Source organism: Chenopodium album, chromosome 27 (genome assembly GCF_948465745.1).
Source record: "Chenopodium album chromosome 27, dcCheAlbu1.1, whole genome shotgun sequence".
Taxonomy (NCBI): Eukaryota; Viridiplantae; Streptophyta; class Magnoliopsida; order Caryophyllales; family Amaranthaceae; genus Chenopodium; species Chenopodium album.
The window spans coordinates 8197483-8208501 of record NC_137860.1 but is presented as its reverse complement, the minus strand read 5'-3'; positions in this window follow the sequence as shown (position 1 = coordinate 8208501).

Genomic DNA, 11019 nt, shown 5'->3' with positions numbered 1-11019 from the left:
ATTTTACCCCGCCACTTGGTCCAGCCAGAGGATGACACGTGTCAGTCCCAGGGTGGTCCAAAGTGGACCTATCCCTGCTTGACACGTGTCACTCCAGAAATTTGGGGAAATGGCGGCCTTCAAGCCCAAATCCCGAGAAAGCCACAATGCGGCGCAACCCACCAATGATTAGGGTTCTGTGACCTAATCAGGGGCACAATCCCCGAGGACCCTATAAAAAGGGAGATTCCCCTCTTTTGGAGGGCACGTTTTACCATTTATTACAAACTGTCCCTTTGATAGAGACATCTGAGCTTGGAATCCGAGCAGATACCCACCTAAATTTCCGCACCTTTTTCTCCCTTCAAGTTACTAACTTGATCGTCGGAGGCGGAGCACCTACCAACCGGTGTCTCCGTTTGTTTTGCAGGTACAGGCCGCACCGGACCAGTCTTCGAGTTGTAACTCTCCCGAGGGACAAAAACACCCAAAACATAAATAGTTAATTTTTTGTTAATAATCAAGGTTGGTGTAGGATTTTTTACAGATTTAATTAGTAATTGATTAGTATCTAACACATTTGAATTTGAACATGATTAATGGAAAAATATGATTTTACTTAAACAATTGTTATCGTTACTAAATATATATGTATCTATGTATCATCCAAGAAAGATGCAAGGACTGAAAGTTAATTACCCGTTCAAGTTCAGAATCTAGTTTGAAAATTCGTGGAGATCTTAATACGTGGAAATCTTAATACGAGATATGAATGGCATTAATTCAATATAAAGTATATTTTATCTAAAGTGATATCATATACTGGAATGTTCACCGTCAATTATTGAATCTAGAAATACGAGATAGATAAGTGTAGTGAAATTCATTTAATTAAATTTAACAAATGTTAGAAATAAATCGATCATGGTGGATTGTTGATTGTCCAAAATCGAATTTGAATGTCTAGTAAACATGCTCGCGAATAGAAAATTCTTATAACTTCATCTGAGTAACAATTGTCCGCGCTGGGTTCCGTAATCTTCACCGGCGTCATGCTCATCTTCTCCGGCGTCCTTATCATATTAACTTGTTTAATGGTTGTGATACCATCAATGATAAAATAATAGAAATTTCAGGAAAAAAAAACAAAATTATTTGTGCATTAAATGCGATTAGGCCCCAAGAATTTTCGCCAGCCATTTTCCCGCTATGGTAGCTTGTTAGCGCCAATGAGGGTGAAATTCCCCCCCTAAAATTCCCTCTTCATTTTTTGGCTCTTGCTTATGTGGCAGCACCTCATTGGGAATGTATGTGGGCTCCATATACAGTGAATGTATGTGTATCACTGTCCATCAAATTCTTATTAAAAATTATTCCTCCAAATTCACGTATGATGTCATCATTTTTTTTAATTTTTTTTTGCCCTTTCATTTTATTTGCTATAAACTGGGATCAATTAGGTATGAAAATAAAAATTCGAAACTTGTTTTGGCATCAATATTGTTGTATACTCCATACTACTTTTGGATATTCCCCATAAAACAATATTTAATAGATATAGATATAAGAATGCAACATTAAATATAATTTTTCTAACCATCATTTTAGTATATTTTTAGTAAATAACATAGTAGATATTATGATGTAGCATTAGATATAACAATTTTGTAAAAAATATTAGGATTATTGTATGTATATATATATATATATATATATATATATATATATATATATATATATATATATATATATATACACACACACACACACTCCATAAAACAAATTTTTTTATTTATAAAAAACCAAGCCAAGTCATGTTAAAATTTATGAACAACAAAAGATATAAAAGAATTATGAATTATTTATTATTTATCACTACTGTGCAACGCACGGGTACTAAACTAGTTTTTTTTTTTTTCTAAACTAAAATTATTTTGGAAAAATTGCCTGAAATAATCCCACATTTGGGTTAGTTTTGAATAATCCGACCTTTATACTCAATCTGCTCAAAATGGTCCCTAGTGACCATTAACCGGTTAAAGAGGTAATTTTTTTTTATTAAGTTTAATTTTACACGTGTCACAACTTGATTTGCCGAAATTAAAAAATTAAGTATTTAACTATAATAATATTAAATAAGCAAATTATTAATAAAAAAATGAAAAATTGTAAATAATAATCTCAACTTTGCTCCATTTTCTTTTAATAATCCCAACTTTGGATTACTCTAGAATAATCTAAACTTTAGGGGATGTTTTCTTTCTTCAATCTTAATTACCGGTTACCTGTTAAACAGGTTAATTTCTTTTTTAAAAAATACATGTCACGTGTCAAGAGTTAATTAGCCAAAAATTTAAAAAAAATTTAAAAAAAAAAAAATTCAGACCCCCCATTCCTTTCCCTTCCCAGGCCACCCCAGCCACGCCGTCCACCGGAACCTCACACCCTTCCTCCCGTCGTCCAGCCGCCCCATTCCACACACGCTACAACCACAAATAACAACAACAAACACCAGCAATTCAGCCCAAACTACCGCACAACTCGCAAATAGCCAAACACCAAACGACCACCATCACCACCAGCCTAAACTGTTAGCCACCACACCCATCTCTACCTTATCATCGATTCGCCACCTGCAATCAGCAATTCAACAACTAATTTCATCAATTTCAGCCTCCAATAGCATCAACAACTTCGAATGATTCTCATGGAGTGCGCTCACGAGGTTGGTGGTTCAACAGGGAAGGGGGAGTGTGCTCACGAAGGTGGTGGTTCAAGGAGAAAGGAGGAGGGGCGACGGGATAGGAGCACAGGTGGGTGGCCGACAAGAAGATTGGGGCGGCGAAGGCAATTGGGCTATTGCGGAGAATTCGAAGTGGGTTTCGATCGAACGGCGAAGGTTAGATGTTGGGTCTTCGCAGAAAAATTTGATGCTACTGCGAAAAATTCTGGCGCAGGGGGAGGTTCAGGGGGGTCTGGTGTTTTCGGGGTATGGGGCGTGGGTTTTCTGGTGGCGGAGGGCAAGGCGGTGTATGCGGTTGGGGTTCCAGTGGGAGGTTGGGTGGTTTCTGGGTTTTTTTTCTTTTTATTTATTTTTAAATTTTTTTGTTTTTTGCACCAATGGTAAGCTGACACGAGTAATTTAACCTACTATTAAAGGTCGTTGACTTTTGTTGACCGGTTTGGGATTGAAGAAAGAAAACAACCCCCAAAGTTTGGATAATTAAAAGAAAATGGAGCAAAGTTGGGATTATTATTTACAATTTTTCCTAAAAATAAAAGCCCAGCCACCTCCCTACTCCCGCAACCACGTACTACCAGCAACGTTGGCGATCACCTTCATCCCCGGTTCCGGCGACCACCTCTATTCCTCGGCACATGTGACCACGACACCCTACCCCTCCCTTATTACCTATTCCCGGCCAGTGTCCCCTCCCACTACCCCAACACCACCCATTTCCCCCCATCGAAAACTGCCCCATCCCCCACCTGAATTAACACTCTACCATTCCTTGTACCCATTTTCGCTTCCCCCAACCTCTACGGGCTCCACCCTGACAGTCCGATACAAGCCCATTTTCCCCTTTCCTCTATCGAAAATTGTCCCCTCCCCTCATTGCCACCTGAATCGACGAGTTTGGATGTCATTTAATTAGGTGGTTTCTGGGTTTGAGGGTTGGGTTTAGGGACGGGAATGGGGAAAGGTAGGGGATAGGTCGTCGGGGACGGGGAAGGGAAGTTATCGCCAGTCGGGGGAGAGGAGGCTGACAGTGGCCAGTGTGGGTTTTTTTTTTTAAAAAAAATTTTGTTAATTTTTTTAATTTGATATTATTATTAATTGTAATTGATTTTTATTTGTTTTACCAATCACAGGTCACCAATTGTCCGGTAACTTGTTATAACAAGTTATTTGACCGGTTGACCAATTTGAGCTGATTGAGTATAAAAGTCGGATTTCCAAAGGTGGGATTATTTTTAGTGGACGCCCCAAAGGTGGACTTATTCTGAGCAATTTTCCAATTATTTTACTAATTTTATTCTTTCCGTCACACAATACAAAGCTTATGTTGCATGGTTTTTTTTAGTTAAGGTCAAATATTTTGTCTTTAAACTAATTTATTTGTAGCATTTTAGTCCTTTAAGTATTGAGTGATGCTATTTTAAAAAAAAACAAAATTAAAAATTGAGTGAGGCAATTTAGTCCCTCAACCACCAAAGAGTACTATTTCCGACTAAATAGTTTAGGGACCTTGCCTAGTCATCAAAAGTTTAGGGGCTTACAATACAAATTTGGCAATAGTTTAGGAACTTTGTCTACTTAGTCATAAGTGGCGAAGTCAGGATTTGAACAATGGTAGGGCACCGGAACATTTTTATCAAGGTCTTAATTTTTTTAAAAAAAAAAAAAAATCAATACATATTCATGTACCGCAAAAAGACATTAAGCGAAAACTTTTTTTAAAAAAAAATTAAGGAAATTAAGCAAAAAAAAAAAAAAAAAAAAAAAAAAAAAAAGAATGTTGGCTACCTCCTCCGTGTTTTAATAAGTGTTAAACTTATCAAATCCAACCTTGTTTTAATAAATGTTACACTTCCTTTTTTGGCAAAAAACTGTATTAAAATATTATATCATTTCTCTCACATTCATTACTTTTTAATAAACTATTAACCCCACTATACCCCACTTACCTCTTATTTTATTAAAGTCAATTAAATTGCCTAAAACTATGTGGCGGTCAAATTGTAACACTTAAAAAACACGGAGCGAGTATGTACCGCAATAGGACATTGAGCGAAAATTTAAAAAGAAATCCATAACTATTAAAAGTTATAAGTTGGCAAAGTTTTTTTCCCTTAGTAATATTGTGAAGACAATAATGTCCCTAAAAGTCTAATTACTATTTTGCCCTTAGATTGCAAGTGACATGATGTCATGAACTCATGATTGTGGTATGCTTCCCATTATACCCTTAAAAAAATTTAGCTTTCTTCTGATATGCTGTTCCCGTTCCACTTTTTCAATCTCTCTCTCCTCAGTCCTTACCACAGATTTCCATGCTTTCTTCAGCTTTATCCCTCTCACTTTCTCTCTCCTCCATTGAAGCATATTTTGAGTTTTCAAAGGTTGTGCTTGATGCCTTGTGGAAGTGAGGCACCCTTCAATCTTGTTGTACATTGTTAGCTATTGAATAATATCATCTTTTTGTTTCTTGATTGACCTTAGCTTATTACAATCAAGAGTAGCTTTTTTATTTTTAAATAGAAAAAAAAAGCAAAATTGGATTATTGCACCACAAAAGAAGTCTGGGTCAGTGTAGTGATTTGAAAGGTATAGAATGCCTGACTTTGTTTTCTAAGACCTTGATATTTTAATCAAACTATGGAGACAAAAAAAGTCTCACAGTTGGACGTATCAAACCAAAATAAGATTCAGAGACTAAGGCCCCGTTCTTTAGAGCTGCTCTACTCTACTCTGCTCTGCTTTGCTCTACTCTGCTGAAATCTACTCTACTCTGCCCTGCTCTGCTTAAAATTAATACTTAATATTAAATTAATAATAATAAATAATTAATATTTAATATTAAATAATAATAATAATTAATATGTAATATTTAATATTTAATAAAAATAATAAATAATTGATATTTAATAGTAATATATAATATATAATAATATTATTAAAAATTAATATTTATGATAATAAATACTTCTTCTATTCTTTTTTACTTGACCTCTTTCTTTTATCACGCTTGCCAATGCAAAACTTTAACGATCAATAACTTGAATTCCCCATAAGTAAAAATTATAAAATTTATATATTATGATAGTATTTATTAAGACGAATTAAAAAAGATTCCACATGAATATGTTTTTTCTTATATATTATTCACAAAAAGACGATCAAAGGAGGAGTGGTGAATAGTGTAAAAGTCAAATCGGGTCAAGTAAAAAAGAACGGAGGAAGTAATAATTAATAATTAATAATAATAATATTAATAGTTAATATTTAATAATAATAATAATTAATAATAATAATAATAATAATAATAATTGATTTTTAATAATAAAAATTAATATTCAGGTAATAAATAATATTTTAAAGATAATACTAATTATTAATTTTTAATAATAATAATAAAAATAATATTTATTAATTTTTAATAATAATAATAATAATAATAATTAAATAAAATTTAATAATAATTATAATTAATAAAATAATAATAATAATTAATATTAATATTTAATAATAAAATTTAATGATTATAATAATAATGCGATAATATTAAAGACAATAATAATTGTAGTAGTAGTAGTAGTTTTTGTTGTAATAATAATAATAATAATAATAATAATAATAATAATAATAATAATAATAATAATTAATATTTAATAATAAAATTTAATGATTATAATAATAATGCGATAATATTAAAGACAATAATAATTGTAGTAGTAGTAGTAGTTTTTGTTGTAATAATAATAATAATAATAATAATAGTAATAATAATTATAATAATAATAATAAATAATAAATAATAATAATAATAAATAATAAATAATAATATTAATATTAATATTAATATTAATAATAAAAATAATAACAATAACAATAACAATAACAATAACAGCAACAACAACAACAACAACAATAACAATAACAATAAATAACAATATCGGGTTTGGGTCAGACTATGAATGGTAAGACTTACCGTAGTGTTCTTTGTTACAGGTTGGGTGTTCCTTTGTTCTCCGTTTCAACACCGTGTTCAGCTTGCTCAATGGTTTTTGATGGGGATATTTATGGGGATCATGCAGTGTCTTGTGATGGGATGGTGGGTATTAAACATCGGCACAATGTTTTTCGTGACACCCATGTTGATATTTGTTTTCAGTCTGGGATTTCTGCTCGTAAGGAGGTTAACGTTCGGTTGACTGGAGGCAACGACGGGGCTCTACGACCAGCAGATGTGTTGCTTTATTCTTGGGATAGAGGCCTTGATGTATGTGTTGACTTGACGGGGTCTTCACCTTTGACACAGTCGGGGTTGTATGACTTCGTTCCTGGTCGAGTTGTGTTTGCGGCGGCTCAGCGGAAGCAGGACAATTATGGGGTGCGTTGCAGGGCTATTGAGTAGTTTTCTTCCTTTCTCCTTTTCTTCGTTGGGGGAATTAGAGAAGGATGTTGTTGCATTGCTGAAGCGGGTTCAGACGTTTGCTAAGGGTCAGGATATTGGTGCTCGTGCAGCTGCTCACATCTTCAGCAGGATCAGGTTCGCTATAGCTAGAGGGGTGGGGGCCCAGATTGTATCTCGACAACAACAACAACTACAACAACAACAACAACTACTACTACAACAACAACAACATCAACAACAACACATAATAATAATAATAATAATAATAATAATAATAATAATAATAATAATAATAATAATAATAATAATAATAATAATAATTGGCAGATATATATTTCACAAAGGTTACCGCTTATGCAGAATCCGCCTTTTCTTTGTCTCCTCGTCAGTCGGCATTGTGGAAGTTGCAGCAGGGAGACAACACCTCTGCTTGGCTTCGGGCAGTCCCTATTTCTGAGTTGGGTCAGACGATGAACGCTAAGACATACCGATGTGTGCTGTGCTACCGGCTGGGTATTCCATTGTTCTCTGTCTCGACGTCGTGCTCTGCTTGCTCTCAGGTTTTTACTGGGGATATTTTCGGTGACCACGCGGTGTCGTGTGCTGGCATTGTAGGTATTAAACATCGGCATAATGTTGTTTGAGATGCACTTGTTGATATTTGCTACATATCTGGGATTTCAGCAAGAAAGGAGATTGACATAGAGTTGTCTGGAGGGAATGACGGGGCCCTCAGACCTGCCGATGTGTTACTTTATTCATGGGATAGTGATCGTGATGTATGTATCGACTTCACTAGGTCTTCTCCTTTGACACAGACAGGGCTATCTAACTTTTGTCCTGGACGGGTTGTGGCTGATGCGGCTCATTGGAAGTGGCTTAAGTATGAAGCTCGTTGACGGGCGATTGGCTATGGTTTCATTCCCTTCTCCTTTTCTTCGCTTGGGGAATTAGAGAAGGAAGCTGTTGCGGATTAAGAGGTTCTCGACGGCGCAAGACATTAGGGCTCGTGCTGCTATCATTATATGATGATATTATTATTATTATTGTTATTATTATTATTACTATTATTATTATTATTATTATTACTATTATGATGACGACGACGACAATAACAATAATAACAATATTTTGATTCAAAACTTAAGAATCTTTTCAAGGGCCTTTAATGTTTTAGAATTATGAGCATATTAATTGCCAAATTTTTAGAGTACTGTATCTATTTTTTTTTTTAAAAAAAAAACTAAGTAAATACCATGTAAGTCTTTATCACAAATAGGATGATAATGGGTAGGAACTGGGTAGGGAGTAACTTCATTTTTTTAATCCATATGCTCTACGTGGGCACTTAGGTTTAAAATATTAAGACCCTTACCCAGCCCCTAAGGGTCTAACAGGACCTGGGTACTTGGGTAGTGTAAGGTCCATGGCCCAATCAATTTGGATCCTTTGCCAACTATTTTTTCCCGAATTTTATTGTCCAATTTTTAGTGTACGGTTTTATTTATTGCGCCAATAACAAAGAAACTAATATAATATATCGTAAAACTATTAAATAATAAAAAATAGAATGATAGGCAAATAAATTATTGTAATCCATAAGCACATTACAATTTAAAGTCTCACAAAATTAAGTGCACAACTATAAAAATTAATAAGCTTCCATTATATAGTTGTCTTTTGTATCATACTCAATATCAATTTCAACATTCTACAAAATTTAGATCCTTAAGCTTTTTAAAATTTGAAATTGAAATATTTTCTAAGTTGATATATTGTGCGGGTCTATGCACAGGTTTGGGTAGGGTATTGGTCTTAAGGGTCCGTGGGTCGGTCTGTGTCTGAAAAAACATAATATCCGAACCCTTATTACCCTACCCAATGACATCTAGACCTATAAGTGTAAAATAATAAGTCATACCCGTAATATAGGGTAAGGTCTAATCAGATCTAGGTAGGTTATGGTACAATCTTCACCTTACTTCACAACATATAATATGAAACTACATTTTTTTTTTTTGACAAGAAGAGAAAGGATTTCAATAATGAAAGATAGCCAAACGGCACTTACAAACAATTCCGAGGAAATCTAAAATTTCAATACAAATACAATTCACCTTAAAACTAGTTACATCGCAGATTTGATCAACGATCGCCTTTATAAAAATCTTCATCTGAAGCAATACAATCTGTGAGTTAGCACTAATTCGGCTTGAGATCCACATATGAATAGTTGTTTGGGTGAAAAAAACTCATATGGCCTTCTAGACACTTTTGGAGATTGTGAAACCCTAAATCTTCAAACTTTGACAGACGAACAAACAAATAAATTAAACCTAATAGTAGATCAAACTTCATCATAAAGATGTGATCTTTTATGAAACTACATTAAATGTTCCTCATTCTATTTTTAAGTGTTACTCTTATCAAATATAACTTTTTTTTAAGTGTTACTTTTTTTTTTTATATTGGCAAAATACTACATTTTAAAATATACGAAGTATATATCTTTCTCCTCTTATAGTCCCGACCCAAACCCACTACTACATTTTTTTTTATTATTATTATTTCTCACCACTCACATCCATTACTTTTCAATAAACTATTAACCCTAATTCTTTTACTACCTCTGATTCGTATTATATGCAACTTTAGAATTTTTTATATCTCACAAATGATACACTAAAGTTATATCTCATGGTCTCCAGTTCTCCATCCAAATACATTAATACATTTTTTTTATTATTTCTCTCCACTCACATCCATTACTTTCAATAAACTATTAATTCTAATATATTTCTTTTGCTACCTCTGATTCGTATTATATGCAATTTTGGAATTTTTTATCTCTCACAAATCTATTAACTATTACTAAAACAGAAATGCTGATGTCATCAATTCTCTAAAGTGTCTTATGTGTCCAATTCTTATTAAAAATTTTCCCTCCAAATTCACGTATGATGTCATCATTTTTTTTTTAATTTTTTTTATTTTGCTCTTTCATTTTATTTGCTATAAACTAGGACCAAGTAGGTATGAAAATAAAAATTCAAAACTTGATTTGGCATAAATATTGTTTTATACTCCATACTACTTTTGGATATTCCCAATAAAACAATATTTAATAAATATAGATATAAGAATGCAACATTAAATATAATTTGTCTAACTATCATTTTAGTATATTTTTAGTAACACAGTAAATATTATGATGTAGCATTAGATAATAACAATTTTATAAAAAAAAATAAGGATTATATATATATGGGAGGGGGTCATGTGAGAACACCTCTCTTATATGAGAAAACTTTATATGTGAGAACACATCTATGTTCTAATATGTTAAGGTAGATGTTCTGAAAATAAATCAAACCCATCATCTTCAACCTCAACATTCGCTCTCCTCTCCTCAACAACACTAACCAATCTCTAGTACCTCTATCACCACCACCGCTTGTTCCATAGCCTTTATGTCGTCACCTCCATCACCATCACTCTTTCTCTTCTCCCCGACATCATGGCCAACACTCTTTCTCCTCTCCACGACGACCAACATCACCATATGCTCAAGAATTTCATGTGTTTTGTATCAACTTTTGAACAATTGTAGTTAAGAATTCAAGTTGTGAAGCTTAATCAATGGTAAACCAAGCTTAATTGACATTTTAATATGTGAAATCAAAATTTTTTCATCCAAATCAATCAAATTGGGCAAATTATAGAGTTTGAAATTTCAATGAATTTTAATTGAATATAAGAAACTAAACAACAATTCATATGTTTTTGTTACCTTGAAAATCAAGAATAAACTGATTTTGAATCAATTCGTTGTAAAAATCGAATTTCAATTCGTGTTCTATATTAACGAATTATGTTTTAAAAAATTTAAGTATGCTCTAAA